The following is an 18,647-nucleotide window of genomic DNA, read 5'->3' as shown; positions in this document are numbered from 1 at the left end:
ACACACACACCACACACACATACATCACACACACATCACACACGTACACACTCTACACAGATTCCACAGCCTTACACATGCACACACACCCTCTGAGACCTCCAGCCTCGGAGACCCACATGCCCCAGAGAAGACTCAGCTGCATTCCCAGCCCACCGCTCCCACAGCAGCAGCCAGTTATGGCAAAACGTCTCGTCTTCTGCTAGTCCCCGCCAACAAGAGTGCTATTCTTTGAAAACAGAAAAGAAGTGAAACCTTGCAGGAAGTTCCCCAGGGATAGCACACATTTTAATGTGATTACTAATTGGCTCCAGCCCTCAAACCAGCCTCTGTTTTCAAACTAGATGGAGCTGATGTCACTGCTTTGGTGGGAAGGGGACGTGGTGGGAAGGAGGGGCCAGGAAACCAGCCTCAAGGAGCCTGACAGCAGCTGCCGCAGCAGATGTAGGGTCTCACCTGGGGCAGATCCGCCCAGCCTCCGTCCCAGGAAGGTAGCTATGGAGTGGTACCCATGTTCACCTCAATCTCCACCAGCACGGGGACCAGAAGCACTTCACCGGCGTGGCCGGAACAGCAGCACAGGCTCCCAACCCCACACTGCTCTCGGACTACTGAGGGTGTAGTCCACAGGGCCTTGAGTGCTGGGGGCTGCTGTATTGCTGCATCCTAACCGGGCCTGGTGAGTAGAACACAGGGGTGCCCTGCCGGCCCTAGGAGCTAAACGCTGCGGTGCCCTGCCCACCCTAGGAGCTGAACACCATGGTGCCCTGGCCGCCCTAGAAGCAAAACACGGCAGTGCCCTATCTGCCCTAGGAAATACCTGTGCACGGGACACTGGGAGCCAACCCAGGAAGACTTAGGGGCCTACCCAGGAGTGAAGACGTGGGGGATCTAGTGACTCGGGGCATGCCAGGATATGTCTTCTAGGTAAATGGCAAGTTGTTGCACCTTGAATCTTCTTCCTTTAAGGAGGCGGCACCGGCTTTGGTGGGCCTCTGTAGATTTCAGAGATAGCGTATGCCACAATTGGAATGAGTTCCAACCCACCTAGTATCAGAGCCAGGAAGTGCCTGTTTCCAGTGGGTCCCAGAGCAAGGGAAGGCTCCGCATCAGGTCCAGGCCACAGTGCAAGCTGTTGAGCCACTTGTTCTGTGGGATCGGCAGAGTCAATGGTTCTGGAAGTTCCTCTGGAGAGAACAGTATGGCAGTGTTTCTGGTGAATCCTGATACGACAGTCACAGAACATCCCTTGGAGTTCTCAAGCAAGGCCGTGCCTTCAGTGCCAAAGAGCTACCCTCCATTTCAAAAGCAACTGGGCACGCTTGGCGTTAGCAGAGGCTGACTACGCAACTCACGGTCAAGTGATTGTGTGAGCAGAGCTGCCGTGTGAGCTGGCTATCATCAGTGCACTGAGCCATAGGAGGGCAAGTGCAGGGACAGCCCAGCGCACGAGGGAAACAGTCTGAGCAGGTTCAGAAGGCACAGGTGAGTTTCAGGTGCTGCGGAGTCCGTGCTGCCTGCCTCCATGCACCGTTACTCTTCCTCTGCTTACAGCCGCACTCTCGCGGGGGTTCCCTGTGGTAACTGACAGAGGAAGATGGAAACACTGCCATGTTTCTAGCCAGAAACACAGATGCAGCAGCACAATATGTTAGTTCCAGCCGGGCATGGAGGCTGCCACCCGACGACCCCTCTGGGTGCGGGAAGTCCTCCTGGTGAGAGCTGTGCACACAGCACTCAGGGTTCCAGTTCTGTAGAACGAATGCTAAACACCGGATGGCAGGTACCTTCACTGGCTCCTAGGCAAGCAAACCAAAAGGAGCAAGATCAGAACATGGGAAATAATAAGATGTCAGGGAAGAGGCAGGCAGGTGGTCCTACAAAAGAGGGCCCCACACGCGGAGGCATTTGTGTCTTACATTAACACACACCAGGAAGCATCTCCTGCAGAGAACGCAATAGGCCACCAGGCTGACTGGATGGCCGGACAGTGGCCACGAGCCAGCCTGTGCCATCCACCAACTGAGCCAGGAACAGAGCACACAAGAGAGAAAGGCTGAAAGCTTGGCCTGGGCCCAGCAGCGTGGGTCTCCTCAAGGCTGGCTTGTCAGAGCATGGACTAGCACGGTTTGTGACCTGGAGCCCTGCTCTTGGGGAAAACCAGTCAGCCTCGTGGAGGCAAACCGATGACCTCAAACTCCTCTCGCCTTGGAGGAGAGGGCAACTCATCCTTACAGAACTTGACCGACACTCAGGGTGTGGGGCTGCCTTCCCACCCTTTCTGTGTCTTCCAGCTCCCCTGGCAGTGGCTTTCAGAATTTGAACCCCATTGACTTGCTGACATAGAAGATTAAAGATGCTCACAAATTCCTTGACAGCCCCCCCATCAAAAGGTGAAAACTGTGCTCCTTGTGTTTGAAAGTGAGTGGGTTCTTTAGCCAATACAGTATGGTAGAAGCAATGCTGTGCCATTTCCAGGGTTGACCTTCAAATTCTTCCCTCTGGGATTGCTCGCTCTGGGAAAAGCCAGCCAGCACATAGGATCCAACTGCGCTGGGCTTACCATGCCGGGAGGAAACCCCAGCTGGACGGAGGAAGGGGCTTCATAGAAGGAGAGATCCCTGCAGCAGACACAGCGTCCCAGTGAAGAAGCTTTCAGATGATTCCAGCCTTGGCCGCCATCTGACGGCGTCCCAGTGAAGAAGCTTTCAGACGATTCCAGCCTCCGCCGCCATCTGACTGCACCATGTGAAGGAACAGAGTGAGAACAGAACACCCAGCTGAGCCTGTCGGCCCTCAGCACAGTGAGAGATAACACGTCGGGGTTTCAGGCCACTAAGTTCGTAGGTGGCTCCTTACGCTGCATTAGACATTTACGACAGTATTTCACACAGCACCTGCCTTGCACCCAGAGACCTCTTCCAAGTAAAGAAGGTCTGATGACGGGCATGTGACCATGGAATTCACTGGCGTTACCACAGACCCATCACCTAGAAGCAGCCGGCCTACAACAAGTGAAGAGAGACTTGCGAATGGCCCAGCGTGGGTGGCAGCTCTGAGACAGCCTGGGCCTGTCTGGCCCAGGAACTGCACTCCAGGACATAGGATCCGTGCTGAGCCCACAGTCAGGAAATGATCCCGTGTCCTTGGAACCTTGCATACAAAGCTCCAAAGACCCCAGGGATGGAAGCCAGATCGGCCCCTCCCCGGCACACACGGTGAACAGCTCGCACGACTGTGCTTCCTGGGGCTGAAATCTGAGGCTCTCTTGGACTGGAACCCTTGATACCCTGGTTGAGAGGAGGCTCCTGCCAGAGTACACAGGTTGCCTCAAGACTGGAAGCCATGACCACCATTTGGCCACTGTGGCCTCCTCGTGCCAGTGCACAAGCCACACATGCACTTGCTGTACCTGTGAAGGGGCCAGGCTCTGAACATCATGGAGATCGTCGGGGTTGTAGGGTGGGTGCCAGGCTCCGAACACCATGGAGATTGGGGTTGGGGGGCCACACTCTGAACACATGGAGATGGGGAGTGGGCAGGCTCCGAACACCATGGAGACTGGGGTTGGGGGGGCCACACTCTGAACACACAGAGATGGGGAGTGGGCAGGCTCTGAACACTGTGGAGATCGAGACTTGCTTCGGCACCACAGGGCCAACGAGGGGAATGCCTGCAGCCGACAGACCCGCTGGGGCACTTCGGGATCTGCGCTGAGTGGCAGCTGTAATCACAGCAACCATGACCCATCCAATGCAGGACGACCGAGGCCTGGGTGTATGGGGCGAACAGTTCGGACCAAGGCTCAGCTGAGGGAGGCCAGTCTAGAATGTGGGGAGGGCAAGGAGAGGCTAGTGTGGGGTTTGGCCCCAGGACTAGTGGTGTCAGCAGGGACCATAGCCTGGTGTGGCAACCCTTTTAATGGCTTTTCAGTAGATTACAACCAGAGAGCCTCTGGAGGAATTGCACTTGCACCACCTCTCAGGAACCAGAGCCGTCCATTCCCGGGGAGACTTACGCAGGGTAGGCAATACCGTCGGTTCCAGAACCGTCCATTCCGAAGGAACCGCATAGGAGTGACTGTCGTCCCGGTTCAGAGCGATCCATTCCCGGGGAGACCATAGGGTGAGAGCTGTCGTCGGTTCCAGAGCCGTCCATTCCCGGGGAGACACGCAGGGTGAGCTGTCGTCGGTTCCAGGGCCGTCCATTCCCGGGGAGACACGCAGGGTGAGCTGTCGTCGGTTCCAGGGCCGTCCATTCCCGGGGAGACACGCAGGGTGAGCTGTCGTCGGTTCCAGGGCCGTCCATTCCCTGGTGAGACATGTGGGGTGGACTGTCTCAGGTTCCATTCAGGTCACTGAGGCTGGCATGGTCGCCTTGCTGTCGGGCTTGAGCAGCCGTCGCGAATGTCCAGCCTGGCTCCTGCATGCACAACTGGGTGGCTGCTGTTGCTCCTGCAGCCGTGGCCAGTTGCTGGGTCCCTGGGGAGTTGTTTCCAGGTCCACCCATCAGGTATCAAAAAACCCCAACAACGCCCAGCTCCGATCGCACTGGAGGCCTCTTGCTTACTTTCTCAGGGCTCTCTTGTTGCCTGTGATGGGGGAGACGCATCAGAAGCTGTCTGCCACCTGCATTCTGAGGTGTGAGATGATGGAGCAACAGGAACTGGCAGGTCCACCCTGTCCCACTCCTCTCCCTGCTCCACTGATCCGAGATGCAGGAGCTTCACACAGTCCCTGAGGAGAAGCATGGAGCCAGCCATCAGCCTGCAGTGGACCTCCCTGAGAGTCGCTTCCCTGCTTTTCTTGCCCTAGTCCCCTCTTCCCTCACTCCTGCTTCCTGGGATTGCACTCCCCAGAAAAATGCAGGCACAAGACTTTTGCCTCAGGCTCTGTTTGCTTGGGGAGCTAGGCTAACAATACACAACCACCATAATAGTGTTGGCTATCCAGCCTTGTTCAAAAGAAAGAAAGAAAGGTATAGAATCATGGTGTCAGAAAACAGAGACAATTTGACTTCTTCTCTTCCTGTTCGAATACCCTTTATGTCTTTCTCTTGCCTGATTGCCCTGGCCAGAACTTCCAATACTATGTTGAATAGGAGTGGTGAGAGAGGGCATCCTTGTCTTGTGCAGGTTTTCAAAGGGAATGCTTCCAGCTTGCCCATTCACTATGATATTGGCTGTGGGTTTGTCATAAATAGCTCTTACTATTTTGAGATATGTTCCATCGATACCTAGTTTATTAAGAGTTTTTAACATGAAGGATGTTCAATTTTATCAAAGGCCTTTTCTGCATCTATTGAGATAATCATGTGGTTTTGTCTTTGGTTATATTCATGTGATGGATTACGTTTATTGACTTGCATATGTTGAACCAGCCTTGCATCCCAGGGATGAAGCCGACTTGATTGTGGTGGATAAGCTTTTTGATGTGCTGCTGGATTTGGTTTGCCAGTATTTTATTGAGGATTTTTGCATCGATGTTCGTCAGGGATATTGCCCTGAAGTTTCCTTTTTTGTTGTGTCTCTGCCAGGTTTTGGTATCAGGATGATGCTGGCTTCATAAAATGAGTTAGGGAGGATTCCCTCCTTAAATTTAGAAAACTCCATTGTCTCAGCCCAAAATCTCCTTAAGCCAACAAGCAACTTCAGCAAAGTCTCAGGATACAAAATCAATGTGCAAAAATCACAAGCATTCCTATACACCAATAATAGATGAACAGAGTGCCAAATCATGAATGAATTCCCACTCACAACTGCTACAAAGAAAATAAAATACCAAGGAATACAGCTAATAAGGGAAGTGAAGGACCTCTTCAAGGAGAACTACAACCCACTGCTCAAGGACATAAGAGAGGACAAAAACAAATGGAAAACATTCCATGCTCATGGATAGGAATAATTAATATCATGAAAATGGCCATACTGCCCAAAGTAATTTATAGATTCAATGCTATTCCCATTAAACTACCACTGACATTCTTCACAGAATTAGAAAAAAACTTTAAATTTCTTTTTTCTTTCTTTCTTTCTTTCTTTCTTTTTTTTTTTTTCTTTGAGAGGGGTCTTGCTCTGTCACTCAGACTGGAGTGCAGTGGCAGCGTGATCTTGGCTCACCACAACCTCTGCCTCCCAGGCTTAAGCGGTTCTCTTGCCTCAGCCTCCCAAGTAGCTGGGACTACAGGCGCCTGCCACCACACCCGGCTAATTTTTGTATTTTTAGTAGAGATAGGCTTTTACCATGTTGGCCAGGCTGGTCTTGAACTCCTGACCTCAAATGATCCAACCACCTTGGCCTCCCAAAGTGTTGGGATTATATGCATGAGCCACCATGCCTGGCCTAAATTTCTTATGGAACCAAAGAAGAGCCCATATAGCCAAGACAATCCTAAGCAAAAAGAACAAAGCTGGAGGCATCATGCTACCTGACTTCAAACTATACTATAAGTCTACAGTAACCAAAACAGCATGGTACTTATACCAAAACAGACATATAGACCAATGTAACAGAACAGAGACCTCAGAAATAACACTACACATCTACAACCATCTGATCTGCAACAAATCTGACAAAAACAAGCAAGGGGGAAAGGATTTCCTATCTAATAAATGGTACAGGAAGAACTAGCTAGCCATATGCAGAAAACTGAAACTGGACCCCTTCCTTACATCTTATACACAAATTAATTCAATATGGATTAAAGAGTTAAATGTAAAACCCAAAACCACAAAAACCCTACAAGAAGACCTAGGCAATACCATTCAGCACATAGGAATGGGCAAAGACTTCGTGAAAAAAATGCCAAAAGCAATGGCAACAAAAGCCAAAGTTGACAAATGGGATCTAATTAAACTAAAGAGCTTCTGCACAGCAAAAGAAACTATCGTCAGAGTGAACAGGCAACCTACAGAATGGGAGAAATTTTTTGCAATCTAGCCATCTAACCAAAGTCTAATATCCAGAATCTACAAGGAACCTACACGAATTTACAAGAAAAAAAAAAACCAACCCCATCAAAAAGTGGGTAAAGGATATGAACAGACACTTTGCAAAAGAAGACATTTATGCAGCCAACAAACATATAAAAAAGGCTTTACATCACTGATCATTAGATAAATAAAAATCATAACCACAATGAGATACCATCTCATGCCAGTCAGAACAGGGATTATTAAAAAGTCAAGAAACAATAGATGCTGGAGAGACTGTGTAGAAACAGGAAAGCTTTTACACTGTTGGTGGGAATGTAAATTAGTTCAACCATTGTGGAAGACAGTGTGGTGATTCCTCAAGGATCTAGAGCCAGAAGTACCATTTGACCCAGCAATCCCATTACGGGGTATATACCCAAAGGATTATAAATCATTCTAGTATAAAGACACACACACACGTATGCTTATTGAAGCACTATTTACAATAGCAAAGACATGGAACCAACCCAAATGCCTATCAATGATAGACTGGATAAAGAAAATGTGGTACATATACACCATGGAATACTACGCAGCCACAAAAAGGAATGAGATCATGTCCTTTGCAGGGACACAGATGAAGCTGAAAACCATCATTCTCAGCAAACGAATACAGGAACAGAAAACCAAACACTGCATGTTCTCGCTCGTAAGTGGGAGCTGAACAATGAGAACACATGGACACAGGGAGGGGAACATCACATACTGGAGCCTGTTGGAGGGTGGGGGGTGAGGGGAGGGAAGCTAGAGGATGGGTCAGTAGGTGCAGGAAACCACCATGGCACACGTATACCTATGTAACAAACCTGCACGTTCTGCACATGTATCCTGGAACTTAAAATAAAAAAGATTTTAAAAGAAAGAGAACTTCGTCAGTGCCCAAAAGAAGCAAGACGTCACAGCCCGAGTTGTCATGGGGGCTGATGCTGGGAGCAGCCCTGGGAAGAGGGACCAGAAACAGGCCCTGGAGAGGTGAGGGTTGGGTTTTATTTCAAATGGGGTAAAAGAGATGGCCCTGGCCTGCCACAGCAGGGACAGCAGCCTCCTATAGGGTCATTAGGCCATGAGGGCTCTGCCCCCATCCATGACATTTATTTTCTTTATTTTTTTTTGAGGCAGGGTCTTGCTCTGTTGCCCAGGCTGGAGTGCAGTGGCACAATCATGGCTCACTGCAGCCTTGACCTCCTGGGCACAAGCGATCCTCCCACCTCAGCCTCCTGAGTAGCTGGGACCACAGGTGTGCACCACCGCACCCAGCTAAGGATACTGGCAAGGTCAGCACCCTGAAGGGCTATCTCATCCATGAAAAAAGACTAGGTAAATTCTACCCACGGCTCTAAGATATCAGCAAAGACATTTTCCCTCTGCCTAGAGATCTTAATGAAAAAAAAAAAAAAAACCTCCCCAAAGAGATAAATGAGTATGTGACATGTGACAACGTGAAATCTGATTTTCCACTCACCCTTGGTGTGTGGATCTCAGCAAAGAAAGTAAAATGAAAACTTGTTTAATGTGATTGAAGTCCCTGGTGCCTGGAAAGAAGCAAATACATGTCTCCCTGGAAGGAAACTCCTGCAACCTGAAAGACAAGCTTGTTCTAAAGACACCCAAGCCCCACGAGGGAGAGAAACACACGAGAAAGCATCAAAGGGCTGAGGAATGTAGGTTTTGTGTCCTCCAGAGCTAAAGATGCATTAAAGAATCAAAACAATAATAAAATCAAGAGCAACACGAATAAACAAATGGTTTAGAAATGAACAACATAATCACAGAACCTCAAAACTCAAAGGAAAGGCGAGAACCAGATGAGACACCGTAGAAATGAGAACAAACAAGCTAGAATGCAGAGATGAGAAAATTATCCAGAAAACAGCAGAGAAAGGCCTTAAAATATTCAGGATCTGGGTCATAATGAGATGTGAAAAGCAGAATGAGCCACGTAGCAGAGGCAGCGTCTGTCAGTTCCTGCTGCTGTAACAAAATGCCCGAGGCCGTGCGAGCTGTAAACAGCATGAGCTTATGGCTCACAGTTTGGAGGCTGGAAGTCCAAGATCAAGGTGCCGGCAGGTTTGGCGTCTGGTGAGGGCTGTCTCTGCTTCCAAGATGGTGCCCTGTGGCTGCGTCCTCATGTGGAGGATGATGGCAAAAAGGGCCCAGACAGTTGTTTTGAGCCTTTTTATGAGGCACTCACTTCATCTGTCAGCCTGGGCAACATAGCAAGACTCTGTCTCTACAAAAAAAATTTTAAATTAGGCTGGGCACAGTGGCTCACGCTTGTAATCTCAGCACTTTGGGAGGCTGAGGCGGGTGGATCACCTGAGGTCGGGAGTTCGAGACCAGCCTGCCCAACATGGAGAAACCCCATCTCTACTAAAAAAAATACAAAATTAGCTGGGTGTGGTGGCACATGACTGTAATCCCAGCTACTCGGGAGGCTGAGGCAGGAAAATCGCTTGAACCCAGGAGGCGGAGGTTGCCGTGAGCCGAGATCTCACCATTGCACTCTAGCCTGGGCAACAAGAGCGAAACTCCGTCTCAAAAAAAAAAAAAAGTATTTTTAAATTGGCCAGGTATGGTGGTGCGTGCTGTAGTCCCATCTATTCAGGAGGCCGAGGTAGGAGGATCACTTGAACCCAGGAGGTCAAGGCTGCAGTGAGCCAGGATTGTGCCAATGCACTCCAGCATGGGTAACAGAATGAGACTCTCTCCAAAAAGGAAAAGGAAAGAAAGTCACTCCTGAGGACAGAGCCCTTGTGGCCTAACGACCTCCTAAAGCCCCATTTCTTAACACTAGCTCAGGTTCCCACACATGAATCTGGGGGACATGCATTCGAACCACAGCAGGTAGTGATGAGAGAGGGAAAGAAGATGAGGTTCAAAGAGATGGTGACTCAGAATTCTCCAGAATGTGAAATGCTTTTGTCTACTAGGGCTGCCATGAGAAGTGCCACAGACTGAGCAGCTTAAATGAGGCACATTGTCCTGGAGGCTGGACGTCCAAGGTCAGAGTGCCACGGGGCCGGTTCCTCTGGGAACTCTCCCCTGGGCTTGCAGATGGCGTCTTCAACCTGAGTCCTCACAGGGCCATCCCTCTTGCGTGTCTGTGTCCTCATCCCCTCTTCCTGTAAGGACATCGGTCATACTGGGTTAGGCTCACCCTAACATCCCCATTTTAAATCAATGACCCATCTCCCGGTACAGTCCCATTCTGAGGTCTGGGGATTAGGACTTCGATGCAGGAATCTGGTGAGGGGGAGGACCCCATTCAGCCTGTAACAGAAAGCGACTGAAGATAGAAAAAGAGGAAAGCAGCACTCTTAGGCTTGGGCAAGATTAAAACAGAATCTCAAAAGTGAAGAGGAGCTTGAAGGTAACTGGAGAGAAAAGGTAAACGCCGTCAAGCAGGAGGGACCAGAGCGACAGGAGGGGCCAGCAGCAGCCTCAGATGCCAGAGAAAGAGCGACCTCTTCCCCGCTAGGAGGGGAGCGGACCCCCGAGAACGGGCCCAGGAGGGGAGCGGACCCCCGAGAATGGGCCCAGCTGAACTGTCATCCAGCTGGGAGCTGAGGTCAGTGTCGGTCCAGAGTGACCACTGAATGTTATGGCCCAGCAAGAAGGAAACTGAACCCAGAAGGAAGCCGTGGGATGCAGGGGCTGGAGCACAAAGCCTGGATAAGCCTGGGGCATGAGATGAGCTTCGCACTGAGGGGTGCGGGGACTGTGGGCAAGACAGGCTTGAGACAGCAGAGCCTCGTCTGCAGGATGACACTGGGGATTCTTGCTGTCACTCACTGACCTGACCCTAGGGCCATGAAGCATCGTTGCGGTGGCCCGTCTGCCACGTTTTGGAAACAGCCACCGTTTGGCCACAGGTGGCAGCTGGGTCTGCCTTGGAGGCCCACACGGGCTTGAAAGCTATCCTAGACAGTTTGTCAGGAAGTCCAGGCTTCAGGGACCCAGGATGTGGTTCCCCAGGGAAGGAGTGTGGGATCCAGGTGGAGACACCCCGTTGGTTGGCCCCACGGATTTCTGTGGGGTCTATGTCCTATTACGGGAGAGGCAGGTCGAACCAGACAGGCTCTGGGTGAAATCTCTCAGGTCCAGGTTACATGAGCCTGACGGCGTGGGTGCACACACATCTCACTCTGCTTTCGGTAACTATCCTCCACCAGATGGATAAGTGGCTTTTTTTAAAATTATACTTTAAGTTCTAGTGTACATGTATACAACGTGCAGGCTTGTTACATATATATACATGTGCCATGTTGGTGTGCTGCATCCATCAACTCGTCATTTACATTAGGTATATCTCCTAGTGCTATTCCTCCCCCCACCCCTACCCCACAACAGGCCCTGGTATGTGATGTTCCCCACCCTGTGTTTAAGTGTTCTCATTGTTGAATTCCCACCTGTGAGTGAGAACATGTGGTGTTTGGTTTTCTGTCCTTGCGATAGTTTGCTCAGAATGATGGTTTCCAGCTTCATCCATGTCCCTACAAAGGGTATGAACTCATCCTTTTCTTATGGCTGCATAGTATTCCATGGGGTATATGTGCCACATTTTCTTAATCCTGTCTATCATTGATGGACATTTGGGTTGGTTCCAAGTCTTTGCTATTGTGAATAGTGCCGCAATAAACATACGTGTGCATGTGTCTTTATAGCAGCATGATTTATAATCCTTTGGGTAAGATAAGTGGCTTTAAGAGACACGCACACACACAGCCCCACAGGCTGGAGACAAGGCAGCAGCTCACACCACAGGCGGAAGAGAAGGCACTGACCCTGCCGGCTCTGCAGACTGTGGACGCCCACACAGGCACCATCCTCACACTCCAGGCGGGCCTGAAAGCGGGGCGCTGCCGGCGGTCTCAACAAAAAGCAAAAGAGCTGACATAATCTCTCTCCCTTCCAGGTAAAAATGAAGTTTTTAGCAATCACTGAAAAGTCAGCTGCCCTTAGAGGCAGGTGCTGGGAGAGGCTGCTGGGGAAGAAACGTTTGCAACAGTTTCTGAATGTCATGTGACCTTCTTGCCAAAACCTGTTAAACTTGTCACGTGTAACAACTACCATATTTACTCATCCTTAAAATATAGAAATGTTTTCTCTAACCTGTTAAAAAAAAGTTTTCTAAACCAAAGGTTTCAGTGAAGCCGTTTGTTAAAAATATACGAATGCAACTCTTTCCAATTATTTTGCAAGAACCAGGATTGGTATCAGGGAAGACGGAAATTTACCAGCTGAATTTCACCAAAAGCCAGTGCATAATTGATAGATGGGGTGAAACCAAGAATATTAGGATTCTGTACGTGCAGCCAACAATCCACTTTTTTATTTGAATTTGCATATTTTTGAGGTGTTCTTTTCAGCTGTAATAGCCAACTATTCAAACAAGCTAGTCTTAAACCAGACTCTTGAAATCACAGTTTCACAGCGTGCTAAACCAAGGTGTTTAAGATAAGGAAGCTGACATTAATTCACTAAATAGGATTATGATTATTAATTTTACATTAGTAAAATGTTAAATTGAGTTCACAATGTTTTTAACAATAAGTGAAACATTTGGAAATATTGTTTATTCCATTTTATCTCATCCTTTTTCATGTGTGTGCATGTTTTTAGTGTGTTTTTAATTAGATTACATGTATTTGGGGAAATTTGCTCAGATGTTTTTACTCATGAGCTGAATGACCAAAAAAGTTTAAAGACCACTCATCAAGCTAAAGAATTAGAAAAAAAAATTTAAAGAGCTAAAAAATACACAAAATGCCGAGGAGAAATCGGAAGCAGCAGAGAAGAAAGTGCAGGTGGCCAGGGGTTTTATCCAGAAGCTGTTTTTGTTCATTCATTCCCACAATGAACGTACAAGTAAAGCCCTGCCTGGGCCTCCAACTGGAAAACACGGATAATAACAGTCCGTCTCTGGGTCTGGTGGGAGAATGAGCAAACAGACATAAATCATCGTGCGCAGCACATGGCAATTGCTGTGTAAAGGCTGCCGTTCTGATGAGGTTGAACTGTATGAACTTGCCACTGTTTAACTGTCTGACCCACAAATCAGTATTCATCATTCCCCCAATGGCAGAGACGAGGAAAATGAGGCATGGAGGCATTAGAGGAACATAGCAGCTCATATTTTCCAAAAAATGCAGTGTTTCCTGGCACACATTTCCTGCCCATACATCCTTCCAGAACTTGCTACTGGCCCACGAAGAGGCAAGGCCTGTGTCCGCTCCCCTTGACCCCGACTGGACTTGTGGCCTGTTTCAATTCAGAAGACGGAGTGGACGATGCCCCGTGACTCCTGAGGTCAGGCTAGAAAACACAATTCAGCTTTTTCCTGGCTCTGTCTCTCTGGGACCAATCCCTCTGGAGCCCCGAGCTGCCATGTAAAACACCTGCCTGCCTGAGTGAGCCAGGCTGAGACCGCGTGGAGGTAGACGGGGCTCCACGGGGCCTGGTTGTTCTGAAACTGCCTTTGCAAAAATTATAACTGAGGAAGTGATGACAGTGAAAGAGGTCAGACCTCACCAACTCCATCTTGCTTCTAATCCTTAAGCTGCCCTTGTTCATTCCTGGGTGTAGGCTGAACTAACCCAGGGAATGAGTTCAGTTCATGATTTGACTCGGCTGAACTAACCCGGGGAAGGAGTTCAGTTCATGGTTTTGAATCTGAAACAAAATTGATAACAGCCCTTTCCTGAAAGGACCGCCTTCTTGCCTAGGGACCAGTCTGACTTTGCAGGACTAACAAATTAGCTACAAGATTAGAAATTACAGTTTAAGGGGTCAGGGAGCCTCTGGCTGCAAGAGTCCGAACCTCCCCAAATTGTTCCTGGGGATAACATCAATATCATAAAACCTAAGACCAGTGCGTGAGGTATTCTGCAGACCCTGCACCCGACCAGTCATCTGGCTCAGCCTGGTCTGCCGTCACACCCAGAAACAGAAGACAGCAAGAAAAGCTCGCTTTGACTCCCTATGATTCCGTCTCCAGCCTGACCAATCAGCACTTTCCCCTACATAAGCCCCTACCCACCAAATTATCTTTAAAAACTCTGATCCCTGAATGCTTGGGGAGACTCATTTGAGCAATAATGAATGTCGGGTCTCCTGCATAGCCAGCTCTGTGTGAGTTACTCTTTCTCCATTGGAATTCCCCTGTCTTGATAAATCAGCTCTGTCTAGGCAGTGGGCAAGGTGAACCCACTGGGCGGTTAGAGCTCCAGTCCCAGATACTGAGTCTCCCCAGCCCTGGGTCAGGCACAGGTGAATGATCCTCCATAGATCCCCAGCACCATTCAGTGCACGCGAGAGCCAGCCAGCTGAGCCCTGCCAACACAGAACCAACACAGACAAGAATACAGACCACTGCCATTGCTCTAAGCCACTAGGTGTCGGGCTGCTCGTTACCCAGCCCTGTGTAACTGGAACGAGGAGCTTTGCTGAGTCACCACAATGCTGGTCAATGCTGCAGCCTCTGCTGCCAGCCCAGGGGCAGCTTTCGTGCCTGGGGCCCCGGAGAGAAACACCACAACTCCATGGGTACCCTGCTTCCCAGTTCACAAGCCCTTCGTCCATGGAGAGCCTGTGAGGGGGCTCGAGGGAATGAGAAGGGATGTTACCTCTCACTGACTCAGCAAAACCCTGAAGCACCTCCCAGGCGCCGTGCCCTGGGAAGACAAGGGTGTGTAATGTGGGGTCCTGTCCACACGGGCTCACAGTCCCCAAGCACTGAAGGGAAATTGGCTGGTGGCATCGGTGAGGCTGGTGACCTTGGTTTCCGAGGAGAGGAGGCTACCCAGCTCCCATCCCCAGGACCCCTGCCCACTCCCGGCCAGCTGGTCACCTCGGTCTCCTGATCACCTTGCTGAGAGCACTGTCCCAGGAACATTACCATATTTCACTTACAAGCAAAAGAAAAGAAACAGCAAAACAAGCCACACACCCCCAGGTGCCCCTGCTCCTTTAAAGCACTTTAAAGCAGAATTTTAATCAGTCCAAAGCTAGGACAGGTCCCCATAAGCCCTTGGATTATCAGCTCAGTGTTACAGCTGCACTCTGTAATGTCCTGTGACGCCCTTCCCAGGATGTGAGGCCCCCAGGACTCCTCACAGAGCCAGTAACCCCCAGCGCCCCGGCACCCTGCCACATTGCGTCATTCTCCGTGACAAACGACACTCATCTTGGACAAAGCTGGGCATTAAAATGTTCAAGGGAGAAAAGTCTGGGGAAGATTCTGACGAGGATGAAGTGACTGATCCTTCCTGAGAGTTTATATCCCTGTGCGGGGAGGCTTCGGATTAAAACCTCGGTCCTCGAGACGTGGGGCATTGTACTTCCTGCTGCCTGTCACTGGAAACCAAAGTATTTGGCTTAAGCTTATTTTTTCTCTTTAAGCTCCCGGCACGCAATTTGCTTGAGAGTGATTTTACAAAGCAAAGATATTTATTTCCTGAGTTATGGGAAATCTGCCCCCCTCCGAGTGACCTGCTTCTGGGAGAAGTTAAAGAAGGAAGTCCAGGCTGTCCAGATGAGGCTGCTGAGCCCTCAGGGTGGCCCAGACACGACACCACCTCAGGGTTGAAACTTGAGTCTGCTCAGTGGCCCACACCAGATAATTCTTACCTGTGGGTATAACTGCACTGTTTTTGTTAAGCATTATACACATCCCTGGGTCAGTGATATCCCAAGTCCAGGAGTGGGGCCTCAAAACTCCTTGTCCTTCCCCTCCCGGGCACCCACACTCTCCCCAGTCAGGGTCAGGTTTGCCGGGGTGGACACTCCCCTACATGAGTACCTCCAGCTGCCTGGTCAGCACCCACTGTCTCTGGGCCTCAGTTTCTCTCTCTACATGCAAGACAAGGACATCCATGTCCTGATTTGGTCTCAAGGTCGCTGTGAGAACCGAATGGCATTGCAGGCCGGGAAGGTGCTTTAAGCAGACCTGAGCGCTGGCTGTCCGGTGAGCAGCAGAGGGAGCCGGCTTGGGGCAGCCTTCCTGTCCAAAAGCTTCCTCCTCCACTTTCCCATCTCCAGGACACACCTCTGTGGCTCTGGTTAAACCACAGTGCGTGGTGTCCCGCAGGCTCTTGAAAAAACCTTGTGGAGAAGAGTGAAGAAAAGGGGCAAAGCAGAGAGGCAGAGCGGATCAGGGGAATAGGGAGAAAGGAGGAGAGGCCTGGGTGGAGGGAGTGGCTGCCCCAGGGCCTGAGGAAGCAGCACCTCTGCCATCACTCTAGGCTTCAGCTTGCAGGAGGGTGAGGAGTGAGAGTGGGGCGGACCCTGCGGCTCCTTCCCATGGGTCAGGGCCACCAAGGCTGGTTCTCATGGCATTCTCTGCGCTGCTGCAAGGTCTCATTAAGTGCCCTCACCTCTCATCCACCCCAGACGAGCACAGAAACCACAGGAGGACAAAGCCACCTCCTGGCCCCAGGGCTGCAGGCTGGAGTGGAGCGTACAGACCCTGCTGGGGAGCCCACCCTGGGCTGATGGCCTGTGCACAGGATGCACGCGCGTGTCCGCCCTCTGGTCCGCTGAGCGGATGGAGCAGTGATTCTAGGAGCGCCGATGGGGGTCTAGAGATTCACGTCCTCAGCAGCCACCTTCCTGGAGGAACCCGCCCCCCGTGACCCACCCTCACGTCTGCAGGCCCTGACGGGAAACAGCAGAGACCCCCGGGCCACTAGACATCAGGAGGGAGTGACCTGCCCAAGACCACACAGCCGGGATGATGCCATGTGGGACACGGGTCTGGGTACCTCTGTCCAAGGCATTTTGCACCCATGTAGATAACTTACAGAAACCAACACTCATTCCAAATACCAAAACTTTAACGATGTCTTAACCATTTAATTTAAAAATGTGATGTAAATATAGTCTAAGTATTCAGCTTTTTTGAAGCCTTGTGACTCGCAGCATCCTTTAAGGTGACCTGTCATGCACAGAAAACTGTGGGTAGGCGTGGATCCCAGCCAGGAGCCCGGCAGGCAGGGGCTGGTGGGAAACCAGGATCTTGCGTGGGAAAGGTAAAAAGGGGGCATTTTCAGCAGACTCAGCTTCTCTGGGTGGGCCAGGTGGACATGGGCTCCTGGGAAGCCTGTGGTGTAGGTGGTCAGTACGTGCAGGGCAGCCAGCTCACCCAGGACAAGGCAGCTGTCGGCTGGGGTACAGCTGCCGTGTGGTCCTCACCACCCTCCGCCTGGCGCGGGACAGACTCTGTAGTGCAAGACCCGAGGGGCAGGAGGGGCTGGGGAGGCCAGCGGGGACAGGGTCTGCCAGCTGGGGCTGCTGGGAGGTGAGGGATGTGCAGACCATGTCATGAGAAATGCCAGATTCGTGTGTTCTGCAGTGGTGCCCATTAGTATGAATAACTTTGGAATACACGTGTTGTCCTCAGTCCAGGAGTGGGCTGACTGTGGGAGAGGCTCTGTTAGGTTCCATGAAGCTCCCTGGCTTTCATAAATCCCTGGGAGGTCTGCAGCAGTGGAGGTGGCGGAGGCGTGGCCTTTGTCTGCACTTTTTATTCTTTAACTTTTGTTACAGTGTTACATACAGAGAAGTGCACAGAGCAGAAGGGATGGCTAGCAAGTTACCACCACGCCCGGCAAAGCAGCAGAACTCTGGACATCCACAGCCCTCCTGGCGCCCCGCCAGGGCCACTCTGTTTTTCATCTGGGTGAGTTTCCCACAGTGGTTTCCTCTGCTCCCCACGCGGTGGTCACCTGCGTCACCGTCATCGAGTACAGCTGCAGCCTGCTCGCTCCCACGCCTGCTTACTGTGTCGTCTGTCTCGATTTCTCTCCCCTCTGCTGGTGAGCCTGTGGCCGTTCCCCCTTCTCCCACGTCTGAGCACACACGCGTGCACCTGTCTGTGGTATGGACCTAGGACATGAATTGCTGGGTTGGCACCGGCGGACATGCTTGGTTTTAATGACCGGGGGCCAGGCAGCCCTCCAAGGAGGCAGAGCCAGTTCACATTTGCGCCCGCCATCCGCTGGGGTCCTTGTCACTCCACGGGGTCATCGACAATGCCATAGTTTAGCCATTCTGCCACGTGGTGGCATCTGACTGAGCTTTAACTTGTGTTTCCTTGGTGGGTCCTGAGGCTTTTCACCCTCTGACTTTTTACCACACATTTGAATGTCCTCTTTGGTGAAGCTGGACGTGTCTGTCCCTTTTCCCACCATGCCGTTTCCCTTCTGGATTTGCAGGACTCCCGCGTGTTGTCTGTCAGACCTCCAAGGCTGCACGTGCTGCAGACACCACCCTGCACTCCGTAGCGTGTCTGCTCACTTTCTTATTTTTTTTTTTTTAATATTTTTGAGATAAAGTCTTGCTTTGTTTCCCAAGCTGCTGTGCAGTAGTATCATCTGGGATCACTGCAGCCTCCGCCTCCCGGGTTCAAGTGATTTTTGTGCCTCAGCCTCCCAAGTAGCTGGGATTACAGGCGTCCACCAAGACACCCACTAATGTTTGTATTTTTAGTAGAGACGGGGTTTCACCATGTTGACCAGGCTGGTCTTGAACTCCTAACCTCAGGGGATCCACCTGCCTTAGCCTCCCAAAGTGCTGGGATGACAGGCGTGAGCCACCACACCCAGACCCTGTTCACTTTCTTAATGGCATCCACTAGACAACAGAAGGTCTGAATTCTAACCTTACCAGTTTACCA

Source organism: Papio anubis, chromosome 4 (assembly GCF_008728515.1).
Source record: "Papio anubis isolate 15944 chromosome 4, Panubis1.0, whole genome shotgun sequence".
In the NCBI taxonomy this organism is placed as follows: Eukaryota; Metazoa; Chordata; class Mammalia; order Primates; family Cercopithecidae; genus Papio; species Papio anubis.
This window is presented reverse-complemented; position numbering follows the sequence as displayed.